Source organism: Gracilinanus agilis, chromosome 2 (genome assembly GCF_016433145.1).
Source record: "Gracilinanus agilis isolate LMUSP501 chromosome 2, AgileGrace, whole genome shotgun sequence".
NCBI classification, from domain to species: Eukaryota; Metazoa; Chordata; class Mammalia; order Didelphimorphia; family Didelphidae; genus Gracilinanus; species Gracilinanus agilis.
In genome coordinates, this window is record NC_058131.1 from 206878275 (window position 1) to 206895088 (window position 16814).

The following is a 16814-nucleotide window of genomic DNA, read 5'->3' on the forward strand; positions in this document are numbered from 1 at the left end:
ATACCATTGCCATAAACTAGATAGTATCAAAAACATGTTGAGGGGGGCAGCTGGGTAGCTCAGTGGATTGAGAGCCGGGCCTAGAGACAGGAGGTCCTAGGTTCAAGTCCAGCCTCAGCCACTTCCCAGCTGTGTGACCCTGGGCAAGTCACTTGACCCCCATTGCCTACCCTTACCAATCTTCCACCTATAAGTCAATACACAGAAGTTAAGGATTTAAAATTAAAAAAAAAAAGGCTGGGGGGGGGAAACATGTTGAGGAGGGGGAGTGGAGATTCCACATGATTAGAATATAAATAAGTGCAAAGATCAAAGAGAAAAGAAGATGTCAATAAATAGGGAAGCATCTTTTTTTTTCAAACATTTATTAATATTCATTTTTAACATGGTTACATGATTCATGGTCCTCCTTTCCCATTCACCCCACACACTCCCCCCACCCATGGCCGATGCACATTTCCACTAGTTTTGTCATGTGTCCTTGATCAAGACCAATTTCCAAATTGTTGGTGGTTGCATTGGTGTGGTAGTTTCGAGTCCACACCCTCAATCATGTCCACCCCGACCCATGCGTTCAAGCAGTTGTTTTTCTTATATGTTTCCTCTCCTGCACTCCTTCCTCTGAATGTGGGTAGCTTTCTTTACCATAAGTCCTTCAGAGCTGTCCTGGGTCATTGCATTGCTGCTGGTACAGAGGTCCATTACATTCGATTTTACCACAGTATATCAGTCTCTGTGTACAGTGTTCTTCTGGCTCTGCTCCTTTCGCTCTGCATCTGTTCCCAGAGGTCTCTCCAGTTCGCCTGGAACTCCTCCAGTTTATTATTCCTTTTAGCACAATAGTATTCCATCACCCGCATATACCACAGTTTGTTCAGCCATTCCCCAATTGAAGGACATACCCTCCTTTTCCAGTTTGTTGCCACCACAAAAAGCGCCGCTATAAATATTTTCGTACAAGTCTGTTTATCTATGATCTCTTTGGGGTACAAACCCAGCAATGGTATGGCTGGATCAAAGGGCAGGCATGGGAAGCATCTTAACTAAAGACATACTATTCATATAATAGAATGTGATCATGTTTTAAGAAAAGATGAATGTGAAGAATTTGGGGAATCTTGGGAAGACTTTATGAACTAATGGTGATAAAAGAAACAGTAGAGACAGGAGAAAATGTGCATGTTGAACATAATAACAAGAAGGAAAACAATACTGAAAGATTCATAATGATAAATGCAATGACCAAACATAGCTTCAGAGACAAATAATAAAGCATACCTTCCATCTCTTATCAGAGGATCACATGAAGAATGAGGTATGTATACTCAGTTATAATCTCTGTTTGGATTACTTTACTTAACTGTTTGTGGGTTACTAGAAGAGAGTCTGAGAGATCAAAGAATATTTGAGAGATGGAGCAGTCGCATTTGTATCTGCATTTGTTAAGTAACATGTAGTAATGATATCAAATGGTATGTGTTTTGATATCATATAGCACTTGCAATTCTGTAAGTTAGGAAGTTGTGAATTCAAGTCCTGTTGCTTACAAATACTGGCTGGGTGACTTTAGGTTAATCACATAAACTCTGAATGCTCTCTGGCAACCTTTAATTGAGAGGAGTCATTCAGAAGTGAGAGAGATTTTTCTTCTTTTTTAAACATTAATAAGCAATTTTTTAAAAAGTTTGGGGAGAAAAACAACACTAAATTAATTATGGAAAAAGAAAAGCTGGAGTCAATCTATCTCCTATTTTTCCCATGGGTTTTTTTATTTCCTTATTATTATACTTCTATATATTATATTTTTTATACTGAAAAACATATATTTTGCTTTTAATTACACATTCTCGATTATCTGGACCATTACAATAACCTTCAAATAGGGTTTCTTGTCTCTGGTGTCTCTCCTATCTAATCCAATCTTCATACTGCTGACACAATAATCTTTAAACTCCTGGTGAGGTCACTTAAGCTTTACATGCCTCCCCAATTCACCTATTGAATAAAGTTGTAACTCCTTGCAAGACCCTCCACAGTCTCCAAACACTATATACCTTTTGGAAACTTTAGCACATATTACTAACATATTTAAATGCAGCTACAGCTGTCACTACTTTGTCTCTCAAATATGCTTTGGCACCTCAGACCCTCATCCCTCTGATCCCATGTTCTTCTTTATACTGAGAATGTCCCAACCTCCCTTCTTGGGAAGAAACTCCAGCTATTGAAGGTGAATTCAGAGAATCCTTTCTCGACAAAGCCTTCCCTAAAACCCCACCGCCATTAATAACCATTTCCCTTTGCTCCTGACATAATATATACATATATACTTCCTTAGTGCACCCATATATGCCCTAGTAGACAGAAAACTGGCCTTGAAGCCAGAAAGGTGTGAAATCAAATGCTGCTTCTGGCAAATACTGGCTGTGTGACTCAAGTAAGTCACTTAAGCCCCAAAATGTTCTAGGTCAATCTCTAAGATTACAAACCACTAAAAGATACTGGTCTGCAACAGTAGAGGGAGTTTCCTTTACCAGAGGTACTCACACCAGCGAAGTCCATAATGAACTCATTGTGTAATAATAATTGTGCTTTATCTCTCTACTTTTAACTGTGAGCTCCCCTTAGGGTAGGAATGTTATCTTAACATCATAGCTCTCTGTGTGTATATTATAGTGCATTATACATAGTTAGCACTCAGTGAATATTTGTTAAATGGAAGAAAAAATAAGGAATCAAATTAATGAAACCATGAAAAAATACTAATACAAAAAATTTGTAGCTGAATATCATTATAACAGATGCTTTCCATAGCATGGGAGAAAGTCAAAACACCAAAGATAATGAGAATTTTTGTTGTGGTGGTGGTTGTTGTCATTGGTTTTAAAAGTGAAAATGCAATAATGGACCAAATCATATCAACAGATGAATGGGGTCCCTAGGCTTTTCCTCAGAGGAGATGGGGGGGGGAACTCACCAGAATTGTGAAAATCTATATTTAAAATGTATGAAGAAGGTATTCTGGTGAAATGGGAATATCAATCTGGTCGTGAAGAGTAATAATGAGGTACTGTATATGCAGGATGAAAGAGGACAAATTGAAGGTCCTCAGGATTTTATTTAGAACAAAATGTTTTATTATCAAATAAAAGGCAAACCAAACCTATTGTTTCCATGAAATATATGGCTAAAGAATGACTTCAAAATCCCAGCACCGCTGTTACAAGGTGATGTATTGTTTCATTTTCTTTGTACTAAATGTCTATTTTCCTGTGAGGTATTATGAAAAATGGAAATGCTAACTTTAGGGTGAAGAGTGATTTTGCATGAGAAGAAACATTGATGAATATATTTACATAAGTCAATAGGCAGAGTTGGGAGGTAACCTGGGGCTAGGTGATCATCTTGTGTAGGCCATTCATTTTTATATATTCAGAAATTCATAACCCGGGAAGCTAAAGGCCTGTCCAGAGTCACAAAGAAGTTAGTAGCAAAATTAAGAAAAGAGCCCATGTCTTATGACTCCTAGTGCATTTCCCTTTCCATTACAAATACGTGAGGGCTAAAGGAATTCTTAAAGATCATCTATTCCCATCCCTAAATCTTGCAAATGAAGAACAAATGAAGAAATACAGCCGGAACTACCATTTAGGTCTTGACTACTAATCCAATTCTTCTTCTATTACTTGATATTATTGATATTAGACTTACAAAAGGTCAGAGGATAAAAACAAAACAAAACAAAAATGAAAGTGAGCCAACACCACCATGAACAACAAAAACAACTAAAGCCAACAAAAATAATTGGCATATTCAAAAATAGTAACAGCATACACACACACATAACCTTTAGGTTGAAAAATATCTTAAACACACTGTCTCATTGCAGCATTATAAATATCATACTATTCACTTCCTAAGTGAGAAAATTGAATCTCGGCGGGATTAAATGACTTGTCCATAATTACATAGTTAAAGTGGAGAAGACCTAAAACTTGAACCAAGATCTTCTGGCACCAAATTTAGTGTAGTTTTCACAGTAGCATCCTGCCTATTCATAGGTAAGGGCTTTGTATGTCTTTTCTAGTTATGAATTTCATATAACAATGTTTCCTTTAAATAGGAGATCTTTTGGGACTCTGTATATTATCTGGTCATGTTTGCATTCTCCAAATATGTTTGATTGTCACATTTTCAGAATCTCATTGAGGACTTGGGTTCTAGCAACTCTTTTGTGTGTTGTATTTTCCAAAGAGGTTTACTCTCTTAGAGGTGGGGGATGTAGGAAACCTGTCCTGAGGAAGAGAAGTAGAGTTTAAATCAAAATCCAAGCAAACTTAATCCAAATGTTGGTCCAAGTTGGTAAACTATATTTTTTTTCCAGAATACCAAATCCAAGAGCCTTTTGTAGTAATTGTATAGATACACTCTTGGAAATCAAGACTGAATTAAAAAGATTGTGAGGACTGTTGTTGACCCAACTCCATGTTGGATTCAACCTGTCTCATAAAAATGTTGTCTTTTTATGATGTACAGTGGTTTCTCCAGCTCATTTCCCAGATGAGGAACTGAGGCAAACAGGTTTAAGCAACTTTTCCAGGGTCACACAACTAATAAATGCCTGAGGCTAGATTCTAATTTAGGTCTTCCTGCCTCCATGTCCAGCACTCATTCCCAACTTAACCCCAGATCTGCTATGTTAGGAAGGCTGTGGATCAGAGTCCTCAATACCTTCCTGAATAAGTGGCATTAATTAGATATCAAGCTTAGACACCTAGTAAATAAAAACAAGCCTTACTGTCTGAGTTAATAAATCAATCATTAGTCATTACAAAAGAAAAATAGATAATTAAATTGAAACCCCAGAAGAGTTAGGAATGTAAGAAAAGCCATAGAAAGAACAATAAGGAAGTTGTAAAAATGAACTCACCCACTAGGATGGAACGGTTTCTCCTTGACTCATTGGGAACTTCCCCAATGACTGCAGGAGAAATGTTCATCTAGAGACATCTTGGAGCTTTTAATTTTTCCATACAAACGCTAGTTGCCTTTTCTAGCTCAGAAAAGCAAAGAAGGGAAACAGGGAAGCAATCTTTATAGTTGTTTTTTTTTCTATTGCCTTTCTTCTTTGACACCAAAGATGATGATCACCATACGCTATTCCTCCTCTCACCCTTACTCTCTAGCACTTGATGGCAGGGGGAAGTTTAAGAAAAATGACTATAATTTGTTATTGTATTCCAGGGAAAACTCTCTACCTGCAAATAACAAAAGCCTCTGATTTCTATGCTGTGTTCCAAATTCGAACTAATTTGTGTACAGCTTATCACAGCTTTGCTCTCATCCTCCACATGGAGCTTCAGGATAATATGGCAAAGAATAGTCGATTTTGAAAACTATACTACGTAATATGCTAGAAAATTATTGCAATTGGTTTCTAACTAGTTTTATCGATTCTGCTTTCTGACTCTTTTATATATTTTGCCTTTTACAATCATGTTAACTATTTTAATGCATTGCTTTAATGGACACCTCCTTAGAAATATGGAGATAGACATAGCTTAGATTTCATCATCCTTCATATTCATGCTCTCTCAGTGATCCTAAATACTGAAATTCTCTTGCTTAATTGATCATAATAATGTTCTGTCCTTCCATCTCCCTCTTCCTCATTCATCCTAAACCTATTTGTTCTATTTGCAAACTGTAACAGGTAGTCCTTTCTCCTCAACTTGTTCTCCCAATCCATTAATGTATTGTCCCATGATATTAGTGAGTCCTATTTCTTCTATTGTGATTCTCAGGGAATTTCATTACATGCATAATGTGGTCTACCTTCAGTTATAAGTTATCATGTCCTTCTAATTCTATCCCCCAGGACTCTTATTTCACTAATAATTCTTTTTTTAATTTATTACTTCTTCTAGCCTGTTTGCTTTTCTGTAACTTCCACTATTTTTTCCTACTTCTGCCAGTCCCAAAACTATCTCCTCATTTATATAACATGACTATAAATTGTGGGATAGTGAAAAAATGCAAAATATAAAACTTCAGGGCACTATTATACAACTAACTGGCGATTACCCAGATTTCAGTGCTTTCTTGGAAACTTTCAGTAAGCTGTGACCAGAGCTAATTCTATAAGACCACAGGAGCTACTAGATTAGAATAATTCAATTGATAGCCATATTGGTCATTTCTAAATCAATTGTAGTTCACAGATAGGTTGCTCAGTGGATTGAGAGTCAGGCTTAGAGACAGGTGGTTCTGGGTTCAAATCTGATCTCATACTTCCTAGCTATGTGACCCTGGGCAAGCCACCTAACCCCCAATTCCTAGCTCTTACCACTTTTCTGCATTGGAGCCAATACATAGTATTGATTCTAAGATAGAAGATAAGGGCTTTGAAAAAAAATGTCATTTGTAACTGGTGTATTTTTAGTGTCAACAGAATTAAAGATTTACTCTAGTGCAGATATACCGTATTAACTCAAAAGGGCATTCTTCTTAGGGTCTGGAATCTGAAACAATTACTACTAGTCATTCTTTTTCTCAATATTTCTGGCTGATTCTCTGAGGGTCAAATAGGGATGGGTCTTTATTTTATTTTAGAGTTCATATGACCCAAACTGGGTCCTCGCTCTTTTCTGATAATTCCCACCTATCCCAAGTTTCAAAGATAGTTGTCCCTGATCATTCCTTTGTTATGGTTAGAAAAATAGATGTTCTATCTAAAGAATTTCATAATTCAAGATTTAAACAAGCAAAATAACAATAAAATAGGTAACTTTTATATGGTGTTTTAAGATTTACAAATATATATACATATGTATATGTTAATATAGCTATATATTTTGAATATTGATACATAAGTATAAATCTCAGTAGATCTGCTTAACAATGCTGGTAGTTAGATGCTATTATTATTAGCCCCATTTTAAAGAAAAGAAAATTAAGGTTGAAAGAAGTTAAATGATTTGCCAAGGGATACACATTAAGTAGGTACTTCAGTTAAAGTTTGAATTCAGGTCTTTCTGACTTCAAGTCTAATCCTCTATCCACTATACTTATTGAATTAAAATGAATAGACATTACTAATTCTATTAACTAGAAAAAGTAGATAGGGCATAATAGATTCTATCATAAATATAGGATGGAAACTACGTTAGAAGACATTTAGTCCAGTTTCCTCTTTTTTTTTTTTTTTTTAGAAAGGAGGGAGCCAAAGTTGAGAGGTTTTAAATGACTTGCCTCAGTCATTATTACAAACATATAGTACATTATAGAGCCAAGTTTTGAACAAATGTCTTCTAACTCTACATTTTATTTTGTATCCATTGCATGTTCACATATAATATTAAATACATATTTAAATATTTTAAAAATATAATATATTAAATATATAGTTAATAAATAAAACACAATGTTAAATATATTTATGTATTATATAAATAATATTATTATGTACATAGTTATATTTATATATTACATATTAAGTGAATAAATTATAATATTAAACTTAATTCTTGTGAAAATTCTATAAGGTAGGCTGAAAATAGCCAATGAGTGTTTATTGAGAGTTTAAAGCCAGGCACTGTTAAGCATTAGGGATATAAAGAAAGGCAAACAGTTCTTGTCTTGAAGTCTAATCCCAAAGAAAACCTGTAATCAAAATATATACAGGACTGGAGATAATTTGAGTGTGAGAACATTAACATTGAAAGGGATTGGGGAAGACTTCTTGTGGAAGGTGAAATTTTATCTAGGTCCTTGAGGAAGTCAGGATAGTCAGGAGGCAGAGATGATGAGGGAGAGAATTCCAGGCATGAGAAGCAGCCAGTGAAAATGCCTGGAATGAGGACTTGGACAATGTAAGATGGGAACAAGTTATAAGTTCACTTAATGGCAAAAGATTTTATATTTGATCTTGAGGGCAATATATATCCATTGGAGTTTATTAAATGTGTGTGTGTTACATGATCAAATAGGTGGTTTCAGAAAATCAATTTGATAGTCAAGCGAAGAATGGAGTGGAACAAGACAATTTGAGACATTTATAAATATGATTTGTTATGATTATCAACACTGTTACGATTGTCAGTCATTTTTCAGTCATGTACAACTCTTTGTGTCCCCATTTGGGGTTTTCTCAGCAAAGATATTGGAACAGTTTGCCATTTTCCTCTCCAGCCTATTTTACAAATGAGGAAACTGTGGTAAACAGACTTGTCCAAGGTGGCACAGATAATTAATGTCCAAGGCTGAATTTGAACTCAGGAAGATGTATCTTCCTACATCACGTCCAATGCTTTATCCCCTGCCCCACCTGAGTTTATACTTCTTCAGACTTAGTCTTCAGCTTCATCTAAATAGGTAAGCAACTTGTCTGAGTTTCCATAGGTTGGTAGTAGATGTCTAGGTCAGAATTTGAACCTAGGATCTGACTCCAAATCCAGTTCCCTTTCTGTTTTGTCCCATTGCCCCTTTATGGAACTAAATTTTAACTTAATGCTATAGAAGCAATCTTTTATTTGTGAAAGCTAAGCCACTGGAATGAGAAAAGCAGTCTAGTATAGTAGACAGAACACTGGTTCTAAAAACTGAGGAAGTGTTTTCAAAACCCACCTCTGGTCCTTGCTTCCTTGATGATCTTCAACACATCATTTAATCCTCCTGGGCTGTCATTTCCTTATGTATATAAGAAAGTGGGTGAACTAGATGATCTCTGAAATCTCTCCCAACACTAGAGCTCTGGTCCATCCTAGTGGGAAAGCCCTGGTGAATGCTACATTGGGGCAAAAACATTTCTGTGTCCTGTGGACCAGCCTAGCTAAGTTCAGTGTATTATTTAAAACCCAAACACCAAAGAATGATTATTTTCCCTCACAGTGATCAACAAAACAATATATTAAAACATGGAGCATTTTGTAATTTTGCCATTTACTATATGTAAATGATCTCTTCCAACCCCCATTTTAAGGACTTAAAAAAATCAAAAAGGAAGCATGGTAAAATTAAATTGCACAGAACTGATAAGATATGGAGGAGGCTATGCTTCCCATCCTTGTAGAGAGGACTTAAAGAGGTGAAATCATGGGTCCTCATAGTATAGAAGTATTATTATCATTTTTCTCTATGTCTCCCGTAGAATTGATTAATAATGATACCAGGTTGATTATCAATTGTTTCCCTCTGGCCCTGGGACTAATTCAGTTTTATAATTCCTTTAGCTTTGCAACTCGAGTTTGATGCTGCAGTCATGTGGTTAATACGACAGCAATTAGGCTTAAGTACAAACATGTAAAGTGTTGTACAATTGTACAGTCTTATTAAGCTAACAAAGTGTGACACATATTTCCATGTGGATGGTTGAATTCTCGTCCTCTTATTTAAGTATGCAGAGAATGGAGCTGAATGTGAAGCGAATTTGATATAATCATGTTTGCTAGAAGTTCATACCACCCCTGGTCCCCTCACATAAGAAATATGCTTTATATCTACTACAATCTCTTCTGCCAATTGCCTGGTTTTCCTCAGGACCTCCATTTTGAAGAACCTACTCAGGCCAGCCATGTCTTCATTCTTCTGCAGGCTACTGTCCTGCCTCACCAGACTTTACCATGCCACCATGCAGTGCTTCTGCTGCAGACACGGTGACCCCCACCTTCCCTCTCCCCTTTACGGTTCTCTTCTATATGCTGCCTTCCCCATGGCAATGTAAGCTCCTACCTGGACTACCTGGAGGTATTTCTTTCTCCTCTTATTTGTATTCTTTTAATCAATGCTTGTTGACTTGTTCTATTGTACTTGGGGGCAATGAGATGAACTGATTTGTTGGGTGTCAAAGAAAGAGACAGATTTTCATCCACGTTTTCTGATTCCTTTTCCAAGTGATTTTTCCACTATAACACACAGGAACACAGATATAGTCACTGGCATCTACTGGGAGATAAAACAAAGGTAAAGCCAGCATACAAATTAAAATGTGATAAGTGACAAAAAGAATTACACACAGGTCCGGATTGGGTAGTACAGTGGATGAAGCGCTCTGTTTGGAATCAGGAAAATTCATTTTCTGAGTTCAAATCTGGCCTTAGATATATACTAACTGTGTGACCTTGGGGAATACACTTAACTTTGTTTACCTCGGTTTCCTTATCTGTAAAATGAAAAGGAGAAGGAAATAGCAAACCACTACAGTATCTTTGCCAAGAAAACCTGAAATGGGGTCCTGAAGAGTCAGACACAACTGAAAAATGACTAAACAACAACCTGATTAGTGCAAATAATGAATCCCTGTTCAGCCATCTAATTATTCAAATTCAAACTGCATATTTCCATTGGGCCAGAACCTATTACCATATATTATATATAATTATAACTTCAAATGTTGCAAATTTAAATAACATGATCACTTCATGGGATTCATGTGTTGCTTGCACAAATCAGCACCAAGCTATACTTCGGGGCTGGGGGGAGGGTAGGAACTCAGGCTTTAAATAACTGGCCAACTTGAACTAGCCTGGAGCAGAGGAAGATTGTCTAAGAATTTTTTTTTCTGGAACTCCAACTATTTGCAAGTTCCTTTCTTGACTTCTTGTTCTGGAGATTATGGAAAAGTAGTTGTTTTTCATATCTTTTTTACAAAATTTGGCTTTAATGCTTATTTATTAAAACACCTTTTAACTGGAATTGATGGTTAATATGGAGGAATTTGAATTAAAAAAATAAAATAAAACTTGTAATCTTCTAGACTAAATCAAATTTAGGAAGATGTTGGTTCATTTGAAATTGTTTTTACAATGGCTTCCTGATTAAATTTTTTAATGGAGAAAAGGTTTTAAATAATAATAAAAGCCCTGTTGGGGTGGACTTGTTAGAGGCAAATATTTTTTCCCATTGTTCAAGGCTTTCTTTAAAATATATAGAGAGAACCTTTGGAAAAAGAAGAAAATAATTTACTGATACAGGGAGACTGGTAGAAGTTAGTATTATTAGATACTATGTTGACTTGATTGCATGATGATGTAGTCAATGATGCTTTTCCCAAAGATGATCTTCATGACAACTGAAACATCTGAATCTGAAGATAAGTAAAATAATATTCTTCCTGATTTTTATTTGTGTCTGATTGGCAATATATTATATTATGTCATATCATATTAATTATTTTAGTTATCTTTTTCAAAAGGCAAGTGGTTTGCTGTTATCATATTCAACATATAGTTAAGTTAAAGGATTTCAGTGAGACCTAAATAAGCATTTTGGATAGCGAGGTGGAGCAGTGGATAGAACACCAAGTCTGAATTTAGGAACACTTCAGTTCATAGCCAAATGTCTTGGAGGTACAGGAGAGGGAACTCGGGGAAATATGCAGCATTGAAGCAAGGCCTTGGAAAATGAGCATAATTGGCTAGCAAAATAGGTCCAGGCTAAACTCTGTAGCTGGGGCAGTCTAAGGCTATTAGGTTAAGGTAACTCTGGAGTTCTGTTCTACCAAAGTCGATTGGGTATCCACACTAAGTTTAGGACCAAGATGACTTAGGCTCAGGCGCAGAAGGCACTCAGAATACTTGAAGAGGAGCAAACCAGTCCAAATCAGGAAAATAAATAAATGAATAAGCATTTATTAAGCACCAGACTTTATTCAACTGGGTAAAAACATCAGAGCTTTCATTCTAATCAATATACAAATAAGGACTCAGGGTGGCTATTGTTCTTTTAGACTGGGTAAGATAGAAAAATGTAATCTCTCTAGAAGAAAAAGAAAGGAAAGGAAAGAAAAAGAAGAGAAGAAAAAATAATGTACATGTTTTTGAAATTGTTAATAATGTGATATTCTAATCACTTTGCCTTATTAATGTAAAACAATACTTATGATAAGTTAGCTTTCAGCTCTGAAGGCAACATGAGATGATGAAATGTATACTGGATCTCTAAAGACTCTAGGTCTAGTAGATATCTATTCTTGATTTCAAAGGACTTATAGTGAAGTCTCATCCTTCTCAACTGGGAAGTATGGAATGACACACGTGTTTTCACAAATGATTAATGTGTTGCTTTGGTTTACTTAATTATAATTCTTTATGGAAAAGGATGGTTCTAACTGAGAAGAGATAGACAAGGTTGTTGGGAAATGCAACAGGAAATGTGATGGAATTGGCATTGAATGACCTAATTTAAGTTCAACCCTGCAACTTTTTTTTTTTAAACCCTTACCTTCCGTCTTAAGAGTCAATACTGTGTATTGGTTCCAAGGCAGAAGAGTGGTAAGGGTAGGCAATGGGGGTCAAGTGACTTGCCCAGGGTCACACAGCTGGGAAGTGTCTGAGGCCAGATTTGAACCTAGGACCTCCCGTCTCTAGGCCTGGCTCTCAATCCACTGAGCTACCCAGCTGCCCCCTCAACCCTGCAACTTTTGACCCATGCAGTTTTAGAAAACTCAATAAGCTTCTTTTGGCCTTGGTTAACTCAAATATAAAATGAGTGGCTTATCTAGATGGCTTCTATGTCTCTAATCTTTTCTGCTTGATATGTGTAAAAATAAATGGATGGATTTTTAAAAAGAATCTGTTTTGTTTTTAAAGAAACCATGTTGGACCAAAGATTATGTACAGATTCTGAAGCTTAGTGTTTGTGTGGCCATGAACAAATGACTAACATCTCTGGGCCTCAATTTCCTAATCTTCTAAAAAATAGAGAAAATAATGCTTAAGCTATCTACTTCCTAGGATAAAATGGGAAGAAGAGCTTTGGAAATGTCAAAGAACTAACTAAGTGAATTATTATCATTACTCTGATATACCAACCATGGTGAAAATCATTCCAAATCACTGGAAGCCAACTTTTAGCCTCCACTCTTTATTTTTCTCCCAAGTCCATTGTCTAGGAGGTTGATAAGGACCATCATTCTAAAGGTAAAATTGTGCCTATCATCAAGGATTATGCTGGGAAAATGGTGAAATGTATTTACTAAGCTAGAAAGCTATGCATTTAAAAATATGTATGTATCATGTCTCTGTCTCTTTTGAAAAATAAATGGAATTTTTAAAAATAGTTTGTTTTTATGAGTAAGGGTGCCAAAATCCTTCCACTGGCTTTTCAGGAAATGGGCAAACCAGAGATCTAGCTCCAGTGACTTGTAAAAAAGATGTCCCTGGCACTTTGTGATCTAATTGTCCCACTTCCTCAAACCTGAGCCAATTCTCTGTTTTTTTCAAAGGGAGAACATTTTTATTTTATTTTTAAATGAAAGGTTGTATTCCTTCTGCCTAAAAGTGGCAGGATGTGTTAATTATGCAGATGACAATCACCAGTAAATCAACATGCAAAACAGCCAGAGAAAAGCCTTTACATGATGACAAGAAGAGCAAATGGTGGGACTTAGAAAATAGCTCAAAAATTCAACCTGCACTGCCTGACTTTATGCTAATTCCCCAGGATTAGGAATGTGTGTGGTTGGGAGGGGGGTATGGGGGATGAGCTATGCCACACATTAGCTTCTGTTATTAATGCTAAGCTAGAAACATGAAACATATGAGAAAGCTAGGCTTTCTCCCTTCATGAAAAGCCCCACCCCCACCCCAAAAGAAAGCATTTTCAGCGATCTTTCTGCAAAGATCCAAGGTCCAGAAGAAATTCTTTACATCTTGCCTGGACTCCAGCAGCATTTAACATTTCTTCCTTCACAGGAATCCATTTTCCTTTGAAAAAGATTACATGCTAATGGGAACCATGTGGGGGGTAGGGAAGGGTTGGTGATAGGGAGAGGCATAGAAGGGGAAAAACCAGAAAAGAAGAGTCAAGGAGGGAGAGAAGCCTGAGAAAAAAAGATAAAGATGGGGGAGAGGGAGAAACAGAGAAAGGCAAAGGGAGAGGATGAAAGGAGGAAGACAAGAGGTAAGGCAAGGGATAGAAAAGAAAGGTATAAAAGAGGGAGAGAGGGGGAGAAGGAAGAAATATAAGATAGAAAGGAAGAGAAAGAAATGTGAGGGAAAGAGAAGCAAGAAGAAAGGGAAAGGGGGAGATGATGGAGAGACAGAAATGGAGAAATGGGAAAGGGAGAAGGGAAAAATAGAGTGGGGAAAGAGGCAGGGTGTGGCAGGAGAAAGACTAGCTCCAGATGGGAGAGAAAGAGAAAGATGGGAAAGAAACAGACACAAAGAAGATGAATATAAGGAGGAAAGGGAGAAGGAGGAAATAGAAAAGGAGATGAAGAGTGTGAAAAGAGAGAAAGAGAAAGAGACAGACCGGCAGTTTAAGGGGCTAGTCCATCTTCTATTTACACATGTAATTGTGTAGAATTCTGAAGTGAGAGCATTAGAATATTTTGTAGTGAGACAAAAGAAATATCCAAATTGGGCAAAAAGGTTTGTGTTTTATTGATCTTCCCAGTTGTAGAAAATTTGACCAAGTTAGAGCTTTGATTTAAAAAAAATGAAAATGCATTCTAGAATAAAAGAACCTCCTTGTGAATCCACAATCTGACAGGGAAAAGGAATGTATGTGAGTGTAGAGCTTCCTTTCCATGTGTTACTTTCTAGAGCACAAAGGGTAAAAAGAAAGGGAGGGGGTGCTAAATACTATCTAAATAACAAGAGACCACATGGAAAACCCACCATTTTTGACAGATCACACTTCCTTTTTTTTTTGCATGGACTCTTGTTGTCAATCAAATGCAGCCATGAAATCAGCCTGAGTCACAGCAGGTTTCTCTACCAAACAGTCACCAGTCACACGATTTTATGATAACATATCAAAGACGTACATGATGCCAACCAATCTGTCAGCATTTCAATGAGGCAGCCTTTCTTTCTTTCCTTTTTTTTTAACTAGGATGAGAGTAAATGTGGTTAATGCAACCATATTATAAACTGCACATTGAAAGAAATGCAATGTCTTTATCCTACCCACAATTGGCTATGTGTCATCACATGAGGACTTTCACAGTGAATCAAGGTAGTCTCAGGGGCTTTCTTTCCCTATGAAAGGGTTGCTTGTTTTTTGAATGTATAAAGCAGAAGCATCACACTTTATGATAATGTATAGAGGTAGCCTTTGGACAACCTATGAAGGAAGGGATAGTATAGATTCAGAATCAATAGTCAAAGTAAATTAGTGTTGACACAATCACTGGTCAGATTGTGTGTCTTTAGGCAAGTCATCTTACTTCCTTGGATCTCATCCCCCTAGTGACTAAAAAGACAACATGACACTAAATGATCTTTAGAACTCCTAATCTGATAAACTATCAGATTGAATCCTGGCTTCTACATTTCCTAACTATGTAGACATTTTTATTATCCTTAGTCTATTTTCAATAAAACGGGGACAATAATATTTCAACTCTCTAATGTCTCATGGGATTGTTGGGAGGATTTTTTCTTTTGTAAATCTTAAAGCACTATTTGCATGTAAACTCATATCCCTAATAGGTTTCTTATTCTGTGTTCTTTATCTTACACTCATATCATTCTCTTAGACACTAAATATTCTCCCCAATCTCCCTTCCAACAAACCTGCTTTCATAGTCTTCATGCTAATATGTAAATGACTAAATAAATTGGCTGTAAAAGATCACCTTCTAGTAGAATGAAAAAGGTCTTAAGCTAAATAGAATAAAACTTAAGGATCAACCAATTAGGTAGGGAGAATCTATAGAAAGAGATCTCAGGGTCTTCCCAGCATCCCAAAATTCTATGATCTATTTTAGGCCTGCCAGTAGTTGTGCTGGTGGTGTCACTTAGTTTGCATCTGTATAGCTTAATTAAAATCAGATGTGACTGAAAAATTACATTTGAGTGGGAGAAAGTTCTAATTTGAATTAGAATTGCTTTATGGCATTAGTCCACATTAAGTGAAATGTGAACAGTCCATCCCATTTGACTGTTCAATTCAAAAGAACTAGATAGACTTTTATAATATTGAAGATATGATTTGGCTATAAATTCTAATGACAATCCAAACATGTAGCATAGCTTCCATATGGGGTAGAGACAAATGTCTCTGAATAATAAAATAAAATAAAAACTCAAGGGAGGAGATGCTATCTAGGTTCAGCTATGGCTCTGCCACCCATTAACTCTGTGACTTTAGGCACATCAATTCATTCCTCTTGGCTTTGGTTTCCTCATTTGTTGGGATTGGGTTCATATTAGATAATATCTAAAGACTCCTCCAGATCCATTGACCTCCCTCCCTCTCTAGATAGTCTCTCCTTTCCAGGCTTATATAATACTACTGTCTCTCAGTTCTGCTTCCCTCTGTCAGAATAATCATCAGTCTTCTTTGTTGGATCATCATCCATATCATAACTGTGGATAAACCCCAAGGCTTAGCCCTGTGCCCCCTTTTTTCTCTCTCTCTATGTGTCTCTCCTCAGATCTATGGGTTTAATTATATGTATGCAGATGACTCCCATTTCTATTCTTCTAAATCTAGTCTCTCTCCTGAGCTTCAATCCTGCATTATGCTCTTTTTATGGGACATTGCAAACTAGATGTCCCACATGCATCATAAGTAACATGTCTAAAACAGAAGTCAGTTTCTTTACCTCCAAATCCATCCTTCTTCTGAGTTTCTTCATTCCTGTTGAGGTGACTACAACCCCTTCAATTAGTCAGGTTCACAATCTTGACATTTTCTATTTCTCACTTTCCTTCATCTGAAGTATCTAATCAGTTGCCAAATTTTATCATTGATAATTCTAGACTTTCTCTAATATCCATCATCTTCTGTCCACTCACATAGCCACAACCAAGTTCAGGCATCCATTACCTTTCACATAAACTATTATAGGAACCTTATGATTAGAT